Here is a 21,864-nt window from a genome sequence, read left to right on the forward strand (position 1 = left end):
TAATATAACATATAATACCATTTAGAATATAGAATGTGTGTTATACATAATAAAACCACATATAATTGAATACCATTTTTATAGGGCTATAGTAAATATATTTGCATAGTTTTAAAAATACAGACCATTTATTTGATTTTCAATTTTCAAATTACCTCAGAATCGAAGGTTTTATTCACCTTAGTTTGAATTTTTCTATTAAAAAGTTTCATCGTTAAAATGTTTGTAAAGAAATCCTTTGGGTAGTTGTGAGATCAAGCCCCATGTCCAGCTCCATGCCCCATGTGGAGCCTGCTTGAGATTCTCTCTCTCCCTTCCTCTCCCTCTGCCACTCTCCCTTCTCCATTCTCTCTCTCTCTTTCTCTCTCTCTCTCTCAGGAAGGAAGGAAGCAGAGAGGGAGGGACGGAAGGGGAATAAAGAAAGAAAGTCCCTTGGGTAGAAATTAAATATCAAATAATAAAATAATTTCTCTCCAAAGCCAAACTGCCCTTCCTAGTATGTACCTCAAAGACAGAGGTACAAAGTTTTGTCAGGTTTAAGTGACATTTGAGTCAGAATAGGATTGCCGATTGTAAATATAATCAAGAGTTCATTATCTTGCTTTATTTGCTACTTTCTTAGTCTTTATCTTACTAGCCCAATTTCTAATTTAAAAGTCTTTAAAAAAAAAACTTTCCCACTATGTAAGATACATATTTGGAAAAAGTGCCTTCATTGTGGGAAAAAATAGAAAACACAGATAAACAAAAGTTACCTATAATTTTCTGACCCGGAGATGACTATTGCTAATGTAAGAAGCATCGACTTCCAGGTTTCTTAAAGCATCTAATTTTTAAGTGCTATTTTCACTTATTCATACATTCAACAAATCATTGGTAAACCCTGTAACTGGTAAATGCCAGTCTGTGGGGGGAAACTCCTTGAAACAAAGAGCTAAGGGATTCTTTATTACCAAAACTCCCTAGGGGGGAAAAAAAGAAAGAAAAGAACACTCCCTAGAAACACTAAGTAACTTTTAATGATTGTAGGATTAACCCCACTCTAATCTGACTACTTTAGGTTAATTAGTCTGAGGTCTCAGCACTGATGGCTGGATTAAGTTTTTATCAGGAATATCAGAAATGTTCCCTAGAAAGCTATAAGGTTCACACAGTACAGAGAAAGCAGGCTTTGCTCTATGTACCACCTGGTGACCTAGACAAGTGCAGAGCGACTTACAGAACCCACAGAACAATTAGCCTCAGCCTGAGACATGCAAAACTCTGGGCAATGTCTGCCTCTTCTTCCCCATAACACATTTAAAAAAAAAAAAAAAAGATTTTATTTATTTGACAGAGACAGCGAGAGAGGGAACACAGGCAGGTGCAGTGGGAGAGGGAGAAGCAGGTTTCCCACTGAGCAGGGAGCCTGATACGGGGCTCCATCCCAGGACCTCGGAATCATTACCTGAGCTGAAGGCAGATGTTTAATGACTGAGCCAACCCAGGCTCCCCTGCCAAAGCATTTTTATGGACCTAGGCATGCTCTGGAGGTTGGCAGAGCTGGGATCACAGTCTGGTTGTGCTTATTAGCCTCGTCCCCTTGGACAAATAATGTAATCTCTCTATGCTTCAATTTCCTCATCTGTAAAGGGGGAGTAAATCAACAGGATTGTCATAAGGAAAAAATAAAATATGGTGCATAACGCATCTGGCAATTTGCAGTGGTAGCCATAATAACTTGCTATTTTAAGGAACAAGTCATGCATGGGAGACCATGAATTCTTTTTACTTTAGAGGTTCATAGGATATGTGTGACTGTTGTAGGGTATTGATTTTCATAAGATTACATAAGTAATAAATAGTTGTAAATGTGTTGTTGTGTGGTCATATTTGGAAGCTTCTAGCAGTATGAGCCTTGGGATCTAGGATGTCAAAATACCTAATAAAGCACAGGGCTCACCCAGCGTGGTGAGCTGACATTCTTCCCTGTGACCTAATTCTCACCTGAGCCTCACATCTCCAGTTACAAAAGAGGAGGGATCTCAAGACTGAGGTCTGCTACTCCTGCAGCTTCCAGTGGTACAATGAGGAATGGGAAGGAATATTGAGTCCTCCGAGAATGGAGTGATGTTTTCACCAGGTGCTGAGGGTTTCATGGGGTATTTCAATTACGGAGCTCCCTGGGTTCGGACCGTTTCCTGAGGGAAATTTTCTGGGGGAGCTCCATCTAACGCGGAAGGTCATCACCGCTGACCAGCACGTATGGGGTTCCTCCAGGATTTCTCAGTGGGGGCTCTGTCTTAGGCAGAGAATGGCCACATCCCCACCCTTGGCACCTCTAAGTGTGTTATATCACACGGCAAAGGGGAGTTAAGATTAAAGATGGAGTGAAGGTTGTTAACCAGCTGACCTTGATGTGGGGAGATGACCTTGGATTGTCCAGGTGGGACAGATACAATCACAAGTGTCCTTGAAAGTGCAAGAGGTCAGCAGAAGGAGAAATCAGGCGATGCAGTGGGAGACAGACTCTGTCTGTTAGGGATGGCTTTGAAGGTAGAGAGGCAGGACACCACAAGCCTAAGAAACTGGATGGTCTCTAGAAGCTTGGGAAGGCAAGGCAGTGGCTTCTCCCCTGGAGCCTCCAAACAGATCTCAGCCCGGCTGACACTTTGATTGTAGCCTATTGAGGTCCAAGTGAGATCCCGACGTCCAGCAGCGTAACAATGTGTTGTGTGAGTTTCTGAGTTTGTACTAATTGGTCACGACAGCAATACAAAAAACTAACAGAGGCCCCATAAGCGTTTTGGGCAGGACAGTGCACTCTGGGGGACTGCCCAGGGCATTCTGGAGCCTGAAGCATGTCAGTGGGGTCTGACCACCGATGCCACCATGGCCCCAGGCTGTGCCTCGTCCCACCGCCCCCCTCCCTGCTGCACACACATATTTCCACACGCACCATAGGGGAGCTGTGTGCCACTCCTGACTGGGAACACTCTGCAGAGCCAGAAGTCATCCTCTCTCTCCCTCTCTTCTCCGGCACCCTCCCTCTGTCTTCTAGTTTTGGTGTTCAAGGACTCAGCACCGGATGCCATATGCCTTCCCCCTTCCTATTCTCTTCTCTTTCTCTCACATTGTCAAGAACAGTTGTACCATACAAGATGTAATTGTACAGTTGAGCCAAGTACATGGTACAATCCTTATTTTCAGATTGCCAGGGCAAGGGTATTTCAAAACCCCGTTCTCAGGCAGAGGTAGACCAATGAAATACGACACTCATTCAACCAAAATTTATGAAATATCTTTCACATGCACAGCATTGTGAGGCAGGGTTGGGGGTGGGCTGTGGCCACACAAAGATGGAAAAGACCCAGTCTCCACACTGTGGCACTTCGGTTGAAGGAGAAAGTCTTGTAGAAATAACCATTTTTTGGAGCTAGAAAATAACTAAGGCCATCAAAGAGAAGATGTGGGACTGTGAGTGTGTGTGTGTGTGTGTGTGTGTGTGTGTGTGTGTGTGTGTGTAAATACTGCGCTTGCATGGAAGGGGAAACTTATTATTTCAAACTGGCAAGAACAGAAAACGTTTAAAAGTCGGTGGCATTTGAACTCTACCTTGAAGGGGGAGTAGGAGTAGGACATTCTCAGGTGGAGAAGAGGCGGGAAAGGGCTTTGAGGGAGGATGAGAAGAAGGAGAATGGTCATGCAGGTGCGGAAATATTTTGTGCCTTTAAGAAGTTGCTCCCAATCCACTGCTTGCATTTTGGGCAGGTGGCAGAGAGCAGTGCTGGAGCATCTGGGCTCTGGGATCAAGTTTTGACTATTATTTCCTAGCAGTGCAACATTAAAAATGGCCTGCGTGCTCTGAGCTTCACCTTCCTCATGTATCCAATGAAAATAAGAGTCAGCCGAGATTGGAAAATTAAATAGGCTGGGAGCGGGGCGCCTGGGTGGCTCAGTCAGGTAGGCGTCTGGATTTCTACCTGGGTTATGATCTCGGGGTCCTGGGATGGAGGCAGCCTTGCATGGGCTCTCCGCTCAGAGGGGAGTCTGCCTCTCCCTTTCCGTTTGCCCCTCCCCCCTCTCGTGCCCTTACCCTACTCATGCACTCTCTCTCTCAAATAAATAAAATAAGCTGGGAGGATATAGAGTAGTAGGAGGTCATACTGAATCAAGGTAGAATGTTGGCAATGAACAACTGGGAGCATAATTCGCTTGGCTAGTCGATGGGTATCTCAAGTGCCTGGGCATCACGCTGCTTTGCTGGGGAGGCAGAGAAGAATTAGAGACCTGTGTCCACATCCGAGGAGCCATCAGAGTGGCCAGGGAGATAGGGTGGTCAATTGAAACTTGACAAACACAGTGTGAAATGTGTAAGAATAGAATTAAGGTCACAGGTCAGAGGGGGTGCTGAGGTGGCAGTGGGTGAAAGAGGAAGGTCACGGAAGGCTTCCTGGAGGAGGTGCTATCAGAACTATGGTGGGTTTAAGGCTAATTCTCTAGGGTTACGAGATGGAGGAAAAAACACTTCCAGGCGGAGTGAGCAGCGGGCCCTAAGCAGCATGGGGCAGCTAAAATGTCAAGTCCTGTTCGGGCAGAGAGGCTCCCCAGGAGTTAGAGTTCATTACCACCAACCTTTCGACACCATTCCAATGAGCTGACAGTCCAGTATCTGTAGGTCTCAGTGAAGAGCTGCCCCCAGGAAGAGGGAGAGGGCAATTAAGGAAGCTCCCCTAGACTGCAGTGAAGCTCTACACCTAGGGGCAAGAAGATCCTCTAAGAGGCTATCAAGAATGTGTGGTCCAGAGGACAGACTTAGGGGTAGAGAAAAAGAAGGAGGCAAAGCAGTGATCGGGAGACGGAGTCACGAGGATGTGGCGGCCAGTCAGACTTGAGCAGTGATCATGAAGGTTCGGGAAGGCTCAAGGCCATGAACCAAGATGGGACATGTGGGAGGAAGCAAGTCTGTGTGGGGGCGTAGAAAGGATAAATCAGTGTTATCACTTTTTAATATTTGCAAGACACCTGAAGAAAATACAGAGGTTAGAGAAGAAATAGCTTTGGCAAGATCTCTGTCCTTATCATCTTAGCCCCTTCTTCCTTTAATCATGATTCTTAAGATTTTATTTTCTCTTTTTATATGATAATTCATTTAGGGTATGTTCTTCAATAGGGAAATCAAGTGATTCTCTGGAGTAGAAGCATCTAGATTTACCAGTATCTCAGCTGTAAGAACAGACCCAATTACACAGATATAAAAGGGCCTGCTCTTTGTTAATATGTACTGTTTTATTTTAGATGTTTTAAGAAAAGAGTGAAAATTATTGTTTGGATAGCTCTGAAAATGTTCACATAGAGAGCACCTGTCGTGGTGGACACACTGCTTTATAGTAGCTAAAATGCCCTGGAAAAAGAACAGAGCCCCACTTAGCGAGTAGTTCACTGTCTGAAATCATGAAAGGCACAAGTCATATAACCTCAGGGAAAAGGACAAGATGTCCTACACTGAACAAAAACTTAACTAACGGTTTTCGTAGACCTTTAGGGGGGGAAAAATCTGCTAGGGAGGAGAAAGTGCTACTTTATTACCAGTACAGGCTGTTCCATGAATCATTGGAAATAAATATATACTCTCTACACTGCTGGATTTTAATTCATTTACAGTCTTTTTTCAAAGGTTTCAAATCTCTGCACAAAGAATGATGGATACCATACAGTTGCAGGGGGAGACACAGCCAGAAAATTCCCACCCCCTTGGGACAGTAGAGGGAGCTTGCCCTGGTCCTTCCCCACCACGTGGTTTCCTCCCATTTTTCTCACATTTAATTGAAGAAATAAAATAAAGTCCCTTTGGCCTCATTTGGAAATAATGAGAATTAAAAAGACGTGTCGTGAAAGGGTTCAAGAAGAAAGCAGTTTGTTAATTGTAAAATATTTTATAAAAGCCAAAGCATTTATGATTTGCTTGCTAACCATTTATGATTTGCTTACATTGTCCTTTACATATACTACATTGTACCCTCATCCTTACTTTTTTTTTTTAAGATTTATTTATTTGAGAGAGAGAGAGCACGTGAGCACACGCATGAATGAGGGGGCATGCAGAGGGAGAGGGAGAGAGAATCCCCAAGCAGTCTCCGTGCTGAGTGTGGAGCCTGATGTGGGGCTCAGTCCCAGGACCCTGCGATCAGTACCTGAAGGGAAACCAAGAGTCAGATGTTTAACGGACTGGGCCACCCAGGCCCCCCTCACCCTACCTTTTGCAGATCAGGAAACTGAAACCCCATGAAGTTAAGTCTCATCTGTAGCCAGTGTGTTTTCACCCCAGGGTTCATACTCACTCTGCCTGATGTCATTAGGGAACTCTACAACCAATCTGTTTGATTTTCAGCCAGTCCAGGCAAGATCAATCACAGTAAACTGTTCCCCTCTCCTCCCTGGGGCACCACCACCTTCCTAGTTACCCAGACCAGAAGCTGTGGCTTCTTAGCCAATAGCTCTCATGCCCACCCCAGATCCCATGTGTTGGCGGTCCTACAATGTCACTTTCCAAACCCATCCTGAAGCCATCCCTTCCACAGCATCCCCACTGCCCTCACATGGGTCCAGGCCACCATCCTTTCTCCTTGGGCAAGAACAACACTTCTAGTCAGCCCCCTGCCCCCATCCTGGTGCCCTCTCAATCCCCTTCACCCAGCGCCATGTTGGGAAAACTCATCTTGGATACACTGTGCCATTGCCTGCCTGCTGCCCCTTGTTGGCTTGCCTCGGGAACAGGCAGATCAGATGTGGCAAGACTGAGGGCTTGGGATATCAATAAGCACACACGCCAGCTAGCCTTGACATTGCGTCAGGAGGATGGCGGGGCTCTGCAATCACAGAACCAGGTGCTTGAATCCCAGGTGTGGTCGTTCCCTAGGGCTGCCCTAACAATGCGCCTGTAAACTGGGTACCTTCAAACAACAGAAACTCATTATCTCACAGTCCTGGAGCCTGGAAGTCTGAAATCAAACCATCGGCAGAATGATATTCCCTCTGAAGGCTCTTGGGAAGAGTCTTCTTTGTCTCTTCCTAGCTTCTGGTGGTCATTGGCCATCCTTGGAGTTCCTTGGCTTGTAGCTGCATCTTTCTAGTCCCTGCCTCTGTCATCATATGGTTTTTCCTGTGTGTGTGTGTGTGTGTGTGTGTGTCCTCTGTACCCAAATCTCTCTCTCCTAATCAGTCAGGGGCACCTGGGTGGCTCAGTCGGTTAAGCATCTGCCTTCAGCTCAGGTCATGATCCCAGGGTCCTGGGATCAAGCCCTGCATCGGGCTCCCTGTTGAGCAGGGAGTCTGCTTCTCCCTCTCCCTCTGCCCCTCCTGCCACATGCTCGTGCTCTCTCTCTCAAATAAATAAAATCTTTTAAAAATATATCAGTCATCAGATTTAGGGCCCACCCAAGTCCAATATGACCTCATCTTAAGCTGCATACATGTGCAGAGACCCTATTCCAAATAAGGTCACATTTACAGGTACTAAGGATTCGGACTTCAGCCTGTCTTTTCAGGGGACAGAGTTCAACCCACAGCAGGCTTGGCCCCTGACTCTGCACTTCTTCAAACTTTGAATTTCTCACTTATTCAGCTGGCATGACAATATCTAATTGCCAGGGGTACTGTGACCAATAACGGAGATATGCTTATAAAGTGTTTATCAGAGTGCCTGTCTCATAGAGACCGCACAGAAAGTGGCAGCTATGACTCATTACCAGACTTTTCCCTTTAAAGAATTATCTGGGAGCTAACCTTCATTCCGAGTGCACCAAGGAAACGTGGCATTCCAAGAAACCTGCCTCCAATCCCTTGAGAAACACAGCTGATAATGGTTACCAATTTATTTTTATTCTGATCTCTATATTGCAACTCCTTATGGGAGAATGCATGGACCGTCATAACACAAATCAAAATCCAGATTCCAAAGTTAAGTGTACTCGAGGGCACTACCCTACGTGGGGCATGACTTCAGACGAAGCCTGCAGAGAAACCTGCTGAGGAAACTCATCTGTCACCACTGGGGTGACAACCCTCCAGGGGAGGGGGGAGCCACGGTGCTCAGGATGGCAGATGTTTCCAATGGCCGCCTCTCCCAATCCCTTCTGCATCCAGCTGTCCAGCTGCTCATTAGAAGGAGAGATGGGAGATTGAGAGGGAAGCCGATCCCTGCTTGCAAATCCAGGTTCGCACTCTGGTGCTCTGCCCATCCTTCGGTTTGTCGCTAATGGCTTTAGCGTCCTGTTTTCGTGTCCCAGCAGCCTTGGGGATTGCCTGTGATGGCAGCGACCCCACTGCCAGGCATATGGATGCTTAGTTTAATCAGTGCAACTGGGGGATGTTTAGGCAGACTGCGGTGCAGAGGGTGGCAGAAATGCTTAATGAGAGAGAAAACAAGAGGCTCTTTGGAAAGCAGGATGGGTACAGTAAAGCTGTTTCTCACGTTCAAAAGCTGGAGTTGACCCCTGCCCCCTGACAGCCTGACTGCCAGTGGGATGTAGACCCAGGAACTTTCCTGCTAATCCGATCCATCCCTCTGTCTCCAGGAATCTCTTCTGCTGCCAGGTCTGGAAGTATCTTCTGTCACTATGCTTTATGTTTGCCTGGGTGGAGAGGAGAGCAGGTTATCAGTGGGGGAATGGAGACACAAGAGATGCCTGGGTCTGCATTGTACTTTTCTCCATTATCTGTTAAAAAAAAAAAAAAGAAAGAAAGAAAGAAAAAAGGTGCCCCTGAGCTCTGAGCTAAGGTTTGTTTGAAATGATCAGAAGGCAACTGTTCTAGAACTTTGTTGTAACTGGGGCAATGGTACAAAGATCAGCTTCAGAGGCAGACCTGCACTCTCACATTTCCTCTTTGGGCACTCACTAGCTGTGTGGCCTTGGTCAAGTTTCTTGACCTCTCTGAACTGGGTTTCCTCATCTATCAAATAGGGATATTTCCCTTGTGGGCTTATCATGAGATTTCAATGAGATGGCATAGGCTTGGTGAATGTTGGATCCCATCTTTCCTTTTACTTTTCCAGGTAGTGAACTTACTGTTACTGAACACTTAGCCATTGGCCAGTTTTGCAGGTGTAAGTGCAGAGTGTATCTTCAGTCAGAAGCCTATTTTCTTTCAAAATTATATAGATAAATTAATATTTTATTAGTATATCCTGTATGCTATATATATCCTGTATACCATTGCTGCATTAATTTTATAGGGGTAGTGTTTGATATTAGTGAGCTAAAACCAGTAAGACAGGGAATACATATCTCTGTATACAAACACACACACACACACACACACACACACATATACAACTCCATGCAATGAATAAGACCAATAAACAAAATAACCGTGAAGGTACAACATAAATCCTGTAAAAGATGTTCAGAAAATAAGCATTAAGTCAAATCCAAAAGTGGCAGAGAACGGGATGTTTTTTTGAGAGAAGATGTTACTTTTTTAAAGGTGAAGTGGAAGGAACATTCTGGGCAGAAGTGAAAGCGTGTACCAAGACAAGGAGATGGGGATGGGAACTCCAGGCTTAGGGACCACAGGTAGTTCAATGTGCTCTGTCGAAACATCAAAGTGTAACCCTGGGTCTCTGCCCAAGAGCTTGAAAATTAATTGAGGGGCCATGTGCATGTCTTGGAGGGTTACTAACACAGGGCATGGTGGTCATGGCACACTGAGCAGAAAACCATGTGTGACCCAAAAAGTGAGTAGTTCGCTGCCCTTGTCTTCAAGAATGATACAGGCTAGAGCTACACTGCCCAGTCCATGCCAAGACTGAGCCTTTGAAATGTGGCTGGTGCAATTAAGATGTACCATAGGTATAAAATATACTCTGGTGTATATTATATCCCATTATTAATTTTTATGTCGATTACATGTTGAGAGTATGCTAATACTGATACATTGGGTTAAGTAAAATCTATGACTACAACTAGCTTTACATGTTTCTTTTTTCTTTTCATTTATTATTGAAGTGAAACATAAGTTTCAGTGTAAAACATAGTCATCTGACAATTCTGTACATTACTCCATTCTCACCACTGGTCAGTGTAGTCACCATCTGTCACCATACAACATTATTATAATAGTATCGACTATATTCCCTATGCTGTATTTTTCATCTCCATGACTTAATTATTTTATAAATGGAAGTTTGCTCTTCTTAATGCCCTTCATCTAGTTCACCTCTTCCCCACCCATCTCCCATCTAGTAACCATCAGTTTGTTCTCTAGATCAAAGAGTTTGTTTATCTCTTTTTTTCTTTATTCATTTGTTTTGTTTCTTAAATTCCATATGTAAGTGGAATCATATGGTACTTGTTTTTCTCTGGTTGACTTATTTCATTCAGCATTATACCCTCTAGATCCATCCATGTTGTTGCAAATCGCAAATGTTATTCTTTTTATGGCTGAGTAATATTCCATTGTGTACGTGTTTGTGTGTGTGTGTGTGTGTGTGTGTGTATCACATCTTCTTTATCCATTCATCTGTCACTGGACACATGGGCTGCTTCTAAAATTTAGCTATTGTAAATAATATTACAGTAAACATATCTTGTATGTGCATGTACATGTATCTTTTCAAATTAGTGTTTAATATTCTTTGGGTAAATACCCAGTAGAGGAATTACTAGGTCATATGGTAATTCAATTTTTTAATTTTTTGAGGAACCTCCATAGTGTTTTCCACAGTGACTGTACTAGTTTGCATTCCCACCAATAGTGAATGCGGGTTCCTTTTTCCCGTATCCTAACCAACAGTTGTTGTTTCTGGTGTCTCTGATTTTAACCAAGTGTGAGGTGATATCCTGTTGTGACTTTGATTTGCATTTCCCAGATGATCAGTGATGTTGAGCATCTTTTCCTGTATCTGTTGGCTGTCAGTATGTCTTCTTCGGAGAACTGTCTGTTCATATCTTCTGCTCATTTTTTAGTTGTATTATTGTGTGTGTGTGTGTGTGTGTGTGTGTGTGTGTGTGTGTGTGTTAAGGTGTATCAGCTCTTTATATAATTTGGATACTAACATTTTATCAGATATGTTATTTACAAATATCTTTCATCATTCAGTAGGTTGTCTTTTAGTTTTTTTTATTGTTTACTTTGCTGTGAAGAAGTTTTTTATTTTGATACAGTCCCAATAGTTTATTTTTGCTTTTGTTTCCCTCACCTCAAGAGACATATCTAGAAAGATGTTGCTGTGGCTGATGTCAGAGAAATTATTACCTGTGTTCTTTTCTAGAATTTCTATGTCTTCAGGTCTCATATTTAGATCTTTAGTCCATTTTGAGCTTAATTTTTGTGTATGGTGTAAGAAAGGGTCCAGTGGTCCCTTTTTCATGTAGCTGCCCAGTTTTCTCAGCACCATATATTAAAGAGACTGTCTTTTTCCCATTGTATATTCTTGCCTCCTTTGTTGGAGATTAACTGACCATATATCATGGACTCTCTATTCTGTTCCATTGATCTGTGTGTCTGTTTTTTTCCAGTACCATGCTGTTTTGATTATTACAGCTTTATAGTATATCTTGAAATCTAGAATTGTGAGACCTCCAGCTTTGTTATTTTTCAAGATTGCTTTGGCTATTTGAGATCTTTTGTGGTTGTTACTTTTTAAATGTAGCCGCTAGAAACTTCACAGTTGTATATGTAGCTCATTATATTTCTATTGGACAGTGCTGGTCTTGAGATTGAAAAGTCTTGACCTAGGATGACAGGGAAGGACATGGAGCTTGAACACTACTGTGGAGAATCAGTAGGGCTCTAAGGCTCAGATACATATAACGGAAGAGGAAGAATTTTCCAAAAGGAGAGTGATCCATCCATCATCAAGGTAGAATGTGTAAGATCCATTTAGGAAATCATGAATAGACTGTCTGGATGGAACAGGTGAAAAACTCTCAGTGGCATTTTGATAAAATGATGCATATTGAGCATTCACACTCAGATATGTTGATAGGCTTCATGTGAATGAGAAACAGGAAGAAATGTCCATCACTGGTAGTAACAGTGGAAAATTCCAGAGAGGCTCCCTAGTGTTTCACTTTGAACGGTAGTCAAGGGTTACCCTAGAGAACATTAAAATATTATCTCATGATTAGTTTTGGAAAATAATGAAAGTGTTGATGAATCTTGCCATGCCCTTTCTTTGAACTGCCTCAACACTGTGACTTCTAAAAGCTATAAATATGTGTTCAAAGAGGATATGGATGAAGGCACAGGTGACCAACCCCTCCCTGCATAAAGATCTTCACAGAGGAGTTAAGAAAAGTCTCTAATCTTTCATGATCATGTCCTGTGAGACAGCTACTAGATGTGCCCCACATGGGCCCTCTGCCACAAGAAATTGTGAGCTAGGAGTGCCTGGGTGGCTCAGTCAGTGAAGCATCTACTTTTGGCTCATGTCATGATCTTAGGGTCCTGGGATGGAGCCCTGTATCAGGATCCCTGGTCAGTGGGGAGCCTGCTTCTCCCTCTGCCTATGCCTCTCCCCCAGCTTGCACTCTCTGGCTCTATCTCTCTGTCAAATACATTAAAAAAAAAAATACATAAATAAAATCCTTTAAAAAAAAAACAAAAAGAAAAGAAATTGTGAGCTAAATTGTTCCAACATGGTATTTTATTCTCATTTTTTAAAATATTTTATTTATTCATTTGACAGACAGAGATCATAAGCAGGCAGAGAGGCAGGCAGAGAGAGAGGAGAAAGCAGGCTCCCCGCTGAGCAGAGAGCCCGATGTGGGACTCGATCCCAGGAGCCTGGGATCATGACCTGAGCCGAAGGCAGAGGCTTTAACCCACTGAGCCACCCAGGCGCCTCTTATTCTCATTTTTAAAGAACTTAGAAGGATATCTTGGACATGATGGTTTTATAATAATTGCTGACTTTTCTTAATGCAAAAAAATGCTAAAGCAAGATCCTGCCTTCATACTGTGTTGGGTACTTTAGCTAGTAAAATATATAGTAATGTTCAGGATATTTAGGGATTCATACTCTACAACAGACAAGGTAATAATTAGGGCTAATGTCAGTTAAATACACAAAAATACATGAATATGAAACGTACAAGTCATGAGTAAATTATCTTGTATTGGATGAGAGGGAACTGCAGGAAAGGTTATTTTTTTCTATTAACATACAATGTATTATTTTCTTCAGGGGTACAGTTCTGTGATTCATTAGTCTTACACACTTCACAGCACTTACCATAGAATATACCCTCCCCAATGTCCATAGACCAGCCACCCTATCCCTCCCCCACAACCTCCCAGCAACCCTCAGTTTCCTGAGATTAAGAGTCTCTTATGGTTTGTCTCCCTCCCCAGTTTCATTTTACTTCATTTTCCCCTCCGTTTCCCCCATGATCCCCTGCTCTGCCTCTCAAATTCCTCATATCAGAGAGATCATATGATAATTTTATTTCTCTGATTGACTTATTTTGCTTAGCATTATACCCTCTTGTTCTATCCACATCGTTGCAAATGGCAAGAGTCCATTCTTTTTGATGGCTGCATAGCATTCCGTTGTGTATATATACCACATCATTTTTATCCATTCATCTGTTCGTGGACATCTAGGTTCTTTCCATAGTTTGGCTATTGTGGACATTGCTGCTATAAACATTCAGGTGTACGTACCCCTTCAGATCACTACATTTCTATCTTTTTAGGGTAAATACCCAGTAGTGCGATTGCTGGGTTATAGGGTAGCTCTGTTTGCAAATTTTTGAGGAACATCCATACTGTTTTCCAGAGTGGCTGCACCAGCTTGCATTCCCACCCACAATGTAGGAGGGTTCCCCTGAGGAAAGATTATTTAACCAAAGTGCTCATAATGGCAAGAATTTTACCATTTCTCTTCTCCAGCAAAACCCACATAATCACCTAGATGGATATTGTCCTGACTAGGGAAGGCAATCAATCCCATGTGGGGAGTTCTGCCAAATGTTCAAGAACTAGCTCTTGAGCAAGCTCGTTAGCTTATAGACTCTTATGTACCAACAACACCCCAGTGGACCACAGTTATTGAATGGCTCAGTTTGGGCAGACCTGAGTTCCAAGCCTGCCTTTGGCATTCATTAGTGTGTTACCTTTAGGAAATCACAAAACCCTCCTAAGCCTTAGCTTCCTTCGCTGTCGCATGGAATAGTAGCCCTATCTGTCTCGTAACTCTCTCTGTGTTGTAAGGATTACATGAAGTAAAGTGTGTAAGGGGGTTTGTAAGCTTTATGGTGGTGTTGGTTGTGCTGGAGGGTTCTGCTATAAGAGGAGTCAGGAAGCTGCCTTTTTGAGTGTGAAGTGCTTTTGCCCCAGGAATTCTGAATCTTCCAGGTCCTGACACAGAAATTTCCCTGCTACTCCCTAGCAAAATGCAAGGCACTCTGAAGTAGAATTTCTTCAGTCTTTCTTTCCACTTGGCTGCTCTGTCCCCCATGCCCCTTCTCAGGAAGCTTGGAGCCCACTTTCCTGCCCTTGCTCTTAGTTACAGAGGTTTTTGAGAACTTTCTCATTTCTCAGATATCTGGGTTGAGAACACTTTAAATTCTTTCAAAGGGGGATTTATGTGTTTTCACTGGTGCCCTGAATCAAAGGAATGAAGTCAAGAGGAGGGATAAAGTAGGAGAATAAATATGAAAACACTGAGACATAAGGGTTAAGAGCATAAAGAACTTCCTCCCACCAAGTCACTTACTTATATGAATGAGTCACTTCTAAAAATAGTGACGTCCTTAAGGAGAGATGGGAGAGCAGTAATTACTCAGACAGCAGCTTTCTCCACCTGTTTCCTCAGGGCAGGAACTAGAGTACGTAAAGACAGAGGCTTCGAGATGGTCCAGAGGATAGACCCATCAGAGGGATCCTCTGTGATGAAGACAAACTTTCAGATCTATACCTTTCATCTGCTTGCTTTTTATTTCTTTTTCATCTGGAAGAAATGCCGCATGCCAAGCAGCCAGCCTCTTTGCGTTTAAAAGGGGGTGGCTCCCCTACAATTCCGGGTGCCCTGCCTCTTCACCTTAAAAATGAAGCTCCTGACCTTTGGTTTTAGGCTTTGACAGTGATGGAGGTTGGGACGTGAGCTACCTGCCTGGCTCTGCTCCTGACGGTATTCATGAGAAGCTCGTGAGCCGATTTGAAAATCTGAGGGACCCTGGCTTCCACTTGCCCCATTCCGAGTGTATTTTCTCAAGAGCTTATCCTTCATCACAGTTCTGCCAGTGAATGAGGACACAGCTGGTTTGATGGCAAAAAATCAGGCATGTCATCAATGATAAACGTACACTCTGCAATGCTGAGGCCGAATGGCATTAAGGGAGTCAATATAAGCATTGTGTAAGTTTCACCCGCAAGGTTATTAGAATTATTATGGAGGATAACCCCTTGAGTGCTGCCATCAGAGCCCTGGATCCAGTTCCTAGCTTTTCAGCTTAGGAAAGTCAGGGAGCCAGGAGAAACATAGCACTCTCAAAATAAGTAATAGAAGAGAATTTAACAAAGGGACTGTTTCCAAAGGTACAGGGAGCTGCGTTCTTTTCTGAGGGCTACTGTAACAAAGCATCATAGACTGAAGTAAAACAATAGAAAGCTAGAATCCCACGGTTCTGGAGGCCAGAAATCAGAAATCAAGGTATGGGCAGAGTTAGGCTCCTTCTGATTCATGGGGAATCTTCCCTTGTCTCTCCTGAGCTGCTGCCAGTGGCTAGCAGGCTCTGGAGCTCTGTGGCTTGCAGCCACCTATGTCCCATCTCTGCTCCCCTTGTCTTCACATGGCTGTTGTCTTATAAGGATCCCAGTCATATTAGATTAAGATCCCCCTACTTTTATGCTAACCAATTACATCTGTAATGACCCTATTTCCAAATACGGTCATACCACGAAGTATAGGGGGTAGAATTCCAACATCTCTTTTGGGGGGATACAATTCAACCCAACACAGTAGGGTTTAGGGAAGCCCGCATGGTCTCTGAAGCACCTGGGTTCATCTCTTGCCTGAAAGTGCAGGGGATGGAGGATTTCTAGAAGCTTCAGCTACCCCTGACTGTAGAAAAGGATGCCTGACCAGAGCTGTGGCCTCAGGGAGGGAATTGCCACCCCTGGCAGTGGACACCCAGGCAGGGAAGGAGCTGGGGAAATAATCATTCTGACCTCTTTCTCCTCCCAACCTCTGCTCTCCTGGATCTCCTGCCAGCACCTCCCACTGCCTGAGACCAACAGGGAGCCCAAAGACAGCAGCCCATGGACACAGTTCCTAAAAGTTGGCCTCCTAGAGCATGGAGCAGGATGAAGTGGGTGAAGACTGGGTATGGAAGAGCAAACAGAAACTAATTAGCATCATTTTTCTCAGCAACCTTCTCTGATCTTTTGAGTCATAAACCCAAGTGAATGTTCTTCAACACAGGGTACCCATATGGGCCAGAGAGCAGCTTGGGCGAAGGCTGAGGTCATTTCCATAATGGCAGCAGGACCAGTCCAGTTCCCCAAGTACAATGTTCGGAGGCAATGCTGTGTGGTGCCCTCAGGAGTTCAAAGTCTAGCAGGACACAGATAACTCTTACTACAGGTCTCATGCAGTGACGGTGTGAGGCTGATGGGAATACTGCAAGTTCTGCAGTGGGGAATCTGAGAGGATATGTGGAAAGGCTCGCATTTAGGCTGGAGCTTAAAAAGGTAGAGTTGGGACACATGAAGATCAGAGTGCAGGGGACGCAGGACTTCACAGAGATCACAGAGGACATGAACCGATCTGGCAGTACAAATGAGAGGGGGGAAGGTAAGGTATATGACAACAAATAGGATTATGAAGGGATGGAACTAAAAACACTAATATCGGTGAAGAATCTAGAGTGCCTGGCTAAGTTTCCACTGAAAACTTAGCACTTGTGATGATACCGTGACTGCCAAGGTGATAGAGTAGGTCTGTCCTGTTGTGAATGAATGTAAACTGGTTCTTCCTCCTTCCCCGGACTGGCCCTGTTGAAATCTCAGTGGTTCTTTCAAGGTTCTTCTGAGCTTGAGTTAAGACTATTGCCTATAGTTGAAGTAGACATCTTCCAGAAGCCAGAGATGGGAGTTACTTGAGTCTGAACTGCTGAGGGCACCAGTGACAGCATCACCTCCAAACAATGTACTTGGGAAACTGGACAGCTGCAAAGATAGGATATCCAGAGCCTCCAGTCAACAAACTGTCACCGCACAAATGGTGGCACCGAGGAGTTTTAGGAGGGCTGGAGGAAGAGATGCCCTGATGGGGGGAAGCCTGGAGCATGGGCTTCCACTGCAGGTGTGGCTGTGGGTGGGTGTGGAGGTGAGATTTTTGAGGAGGTGGGAGGGATGGATGCCATACACCAGGGAAGGGAAACCAGGAAGCATCAGGGAGGGTGAGAAGTCCCAGGAACTAAACCCAAAGAAGTCAGCAGAGGAAGCAGGTGGAAAAAGAGAAATCAAGGCATTTCAACCACAAGTGGGAGGAGAAGAGGGTAGGAAGTGCAAGGAGACCCCAACTGCATATCAGATTTCAAAAGAGGCAAAGGAGCTGGAAGGAAGATGCCAAGAGCTGAGAACGAGGAACATGGGAGGAGTGTGAGGCTGTTCTGTGGGCTCTGAAGGTGGGAATTCAAAAAGGGAATCTTCCAAGTGGGAAAAGTGAGAATCTGGGAAAGAGAAGGCAAATCAGTGCTTGGGGGCAGAGAGGACAGAAGAGGGATTTCAGAGAGGGTATCTGGAATCAGTTGTTGGTTGATTGAAATCAATCGGTTGAATGAAAAAAGAGAGGCTTGAGATGGGAACTGAGACCCTACAGATTTTAGACTGGTCACAATGAAGGGAAGATCATCCTTAAGTTCCACAGGCCAAAAGAGCAGGTTCCATAAGCCATAAACAGGGGATGACATCAGACTGGTAGAAGGGTGACAGAATTCACCACACAGAGCAATCCTGACTTCCCACAGATAAGTTTTTAGTATTTCTATTTTCATTTTTCATATTGGTTGTAGTCTTGGCAACCACAAAGACTTTGCATTCTGTTCATTATGGCATCTTACATAGTGATTTGACTTAAATGGAAGCACTGTCTATGGAAACAATCCATTCCCTGGTCTCAGAGAGACACACAGGCTAGCCCACAGCATTGAAGCTGATGATCTGAGGGCTTGCACGAACAGTTCTGGAAGGACTCACTTGTCATAATCGCAGATGGAGCTTCAGAAATCCAGGTGGGAGAAAGTGATTGGGGCTCTGCATAGGGCAGTTAGAACTTGGGGCGGGCCTCCCGTAATCCTATTCACAATCAACCGTGGCACCCTCAGATTGGAATGTTAAATCTCAGGTGGGGTTTCAAGCCCCCATGCCCTCCTCCCGTGCCCATGAAAGACATCACAAGTCCATGCCAGTGGCCCCTCCCAGCCAGCCCAGCCAGGTATGAACTATGAACTGTCCTCACCATGGCTCTCCACCCACCAACTCTAAGTGGCAGGGGAGTGGAGACCCATTTGCCATTGGCACTTGTAGAGTCTTTCTTAGAAAAACTTTGTGTGGCTGGAATTTGTACTACTGGGGAACTCTCTAAATCTGTAGTGGAGAAAGTCCTTCACCAATTAATGCAATGACACCTGGTTATCCCCCTCATCACTGAACAAGGACCATGAACAAATGTGTTGTCCAGAGACATGAAGCCTGTTCATGTCAAGTGCCATTTCTGATGGAAACCTTCCTAAGGAGCACGCGCTATGCTCTTCCTTGCTTGGGAAATAGAGTCTGTTAGATGCCATTTGATCTTTTATTAGCTTTTTGTTTTTTGAATGTAATTTAAAATATTTTGGGGTGCCTGGGTGGCTCAGATGCTTAAGCGTCTGCCTTCAGTCAGGTCATAATCTCCAGGTCCTGGGATCGAACACCATGTCTGGCTCCCAGCTGGGCAGGGAGTCTGCTTCTGTCTCTCCCTCTGCTTCTCCCCCTGCTTGTGCTCTGTCTGTCTCTCTCTCTCTCTCTCTCTCAGATGAATAAATAAAATTTTTAAAAAAATAAATAAAATAAAATATTTTGTGCACTTCTAGAGATGGCTCAGAAGATATCTTCCTCTCTTTCAATTAGCTTCTATGTCTTTAGAATGCCATTTGAGTCCATTTCTGGTAGTCTCATCACCTTCCAGTTTTCTGTCTGAGGCTTCTTAGGCAGTATGAGAGGCTATCAAGGACCCGGGGGAATGAAGAATGTTCAATCATTAACCCATTTTCGGCATATCACCAAAGCGATGTAGATGGGTTTGATGAGGAATGTTTCCCCTCTGCGGTGACCAATAACTTCTTTTATATATTTCTGAATTTGAGGTTGTGTTACAGATGTGTGAGGCCCTGGAATTTAAATTTCAAGATTAATGGACTATTTGGACATTACCTGAGAATTATTTTCTTTTCTTTGGTCTACATTACTTGTTTTGTCTAAAACAAACTAATATGAATCACAGGTTATAACTAAGTTACAGACTATCAGCCATGAATATTCATCAGGAGAATGACTTTTCTGAACTTGGGCCTGAGAAAATGAGGGAATGATCACTCGTGTGTCATCCCTTCCATTGTCTCCGCAATAAATGCTCATCCTTGCAGGGCAGTGGTGAATATGAGAGAGTACCAGACATGGGTAAAACCACGGAACTGGGATGATAAACTGAGTTGAGGATGGGAGGGGACAGGTACAAATGTTATCCATAGGTTAATGAGAAAGGATCTTGGCCCTCAAGTTACTCACTAAGAAATGCAGATGGTACATGGTTCTCAGACTGCCAAACAATTTTAAGACAATCTCCTATACCATATTTTGCAATGCTCCCTTTCTTTGCCTGGAATGAAACTCACCAATAATATGCCTAAGGGAGGAGGAGGATAGAAGATAATCTGCTGGTTCCTCACTGGGGCAAGGAGTAGACAGAGAAGAGGGGTCACTAACTAAGGGAGTAGGGCAGGCTCTCTGCATGGTTGGAAATTGGTGTCTGGCATGCGGAGAAAAGGCCACAATTTCAAACCCCTCAGCTTCCTGGGAGCAAATGGTGCTGGAGGACAGGGAAGCCAGGCCAAATATCAGGAACACACTAAGTGCCAGGAGTACACCTAGACAAGACAGAAAATAAACTCATCCATATGGATGCATGCAACAGAATGGATGAATCTCAGAAACATGAGAAAGAGCCAGACATAAAAGACCATATTCTCTATGATTTCATTGATAGGAGAGTCTAGAAGAGGCAAAGCTCTAATAACTGAAAACACATCAACGGTTGCTAGTGACGAGGGATTGGGAAGGGTTTAACTGTTAAGGGTTGTGAAGACACTTTTTGAGAAGATGGAAATGTTCTGTATCATCAGTGTAGTGGTGATTCATGACATGAGATTTGCCAGGAGTCATCAAATTGTACAACTAAAGTTCATGAACTGTATGTACCTTATGCCTCCATGAAGCTGTTCTTCAAAACTCAAGTGTATAATCTGGCAGAGAGGTGGAATCACAGAACACCTTGACATTGAGGCACCAATTCCAAGAACCAGCAGATGAGACTGGGCATGAGGCCTCAGAGAGGTGCTAGCACAGATATAACCTGGCCAGACCACTGTTGGGATATTTACTCCATGAATATGTATCGCACACCTACTATGTGCAAGACATGTTCTAGGACCCAAGTATGTAATGATGACAGAGGGATCGCAAAGTTAACTCCAAAGTTGGCCCCAAGTTCAATATTCTACTGATATTTGGACTATTTTATATCAAGATTGTCAGCATGGCTATTTAGGTAATGTCGGGAGGTTATCTTTTTAGCTAGATACAATGCTTTCAGGATGAAGAATATTAAGCAGGGTTGATGAGTAGAGAGGCTACCAGTCCACACCAGCAGGAATATTTATCCACGATGAGTACTAGCTTGTAGTTCTGTTCATTGAGCACATTTCTTGAGCACCTACCACGTGTCAAGCACTGAAGAAGACACCCTTATGAATGGGTACCTATTCTCAAGAAAATTATAAACTAGGAAAAGAAAGAAGGCAATCCTACTACTCTCTGATCATGAAATCAAAGATGGCATGTGAGCAAGTGTCTTAAGAAAACATCAGTGAGCTGTGGTACTCAGGAGAGTGTGCCTTCCCTTCTTGATAGGATGTTGGAGGATATTTAAGTGATAAGTCTTGTTTGCTCTTGACCCTTTGTAATCTGAGCCTGGGCTCAGGCCCTAACAGTGAAAGGCCTCTGTCCTCAAGGGAGGCAGGTTTGCTTGGCTGAACGTATCCAAGGACTGAGGGGGTGGGCAGTAGGCAATGTGAGGTGGGCTGAATTTGTCATAAGTCAGTGTCAAGGTCCCAGATTGGAACAGTGATAGTGAACTAAAGCCAGTTGTATTGGTGTGTACAACTAGTTGAATTTTCCCTGGCAGGTAATGGATGGGGTATAGGTAGTGGAAGGAATGGAATGGGTATATGCAGGAAAAAGGCAAGGCATGTTGTTGTGCTCAGGATATCACAGCGCCTGGTGCATAGCAGAGGCTCAGTAAATTTTAGGTGAGTGCAATGAATGGTTGAATGAATCATTGCATCTGGAGGGACAAACTACAAAGAAGAAGGTTGAAAGCAAGGAAACTCGTTTTGAGCAGGCCAGAGGATCTGAACAAGATCTGAACAAGTATGTTTGTTTTAGATTCATAAGGCTGCTGAAACAAAGTACCACAAATGTTGAGACTTAAAACAACACACGTTTATTATGTTAGAGTTCTGGAGGTTAGAATTCTAAGACTGAGGTGTTGGCGGGGCTGTGTTCATTCTGGAGACATCAGAGGAGAATGCATTTCTTTGCCTTTTCAAGCTTCTAGAA

The 21,864-nt window shown here is 44.0% G+C and overlaps 1 protein-coding gene across 2 annotated transcripts in view; it reads left to right on the forward strand.

The window, feature by feature from the left end:
• The window catches only part of SLC24A2 (solute carrier family 24 member 2), a 246,533-nt gene that overhangs the window by 96,625 nt on the left and 128,044 nt on the right, over positions 1-21,864 (forward strand). The window lies entirely within an intron of this gene.

This window comes from Meles meles, chromosome 11, assembly GCF_922984935.1.
Source record: "Meles meles chromosome 11, mMelMel3.1 paternal haplotype, whole genome shotgun sequence".
Lineage (NCBI taxonomy): Eukaryota > Metazoa > Chordata > Mammalia > Carnivora > Mustelidae > Meles > Meles meles.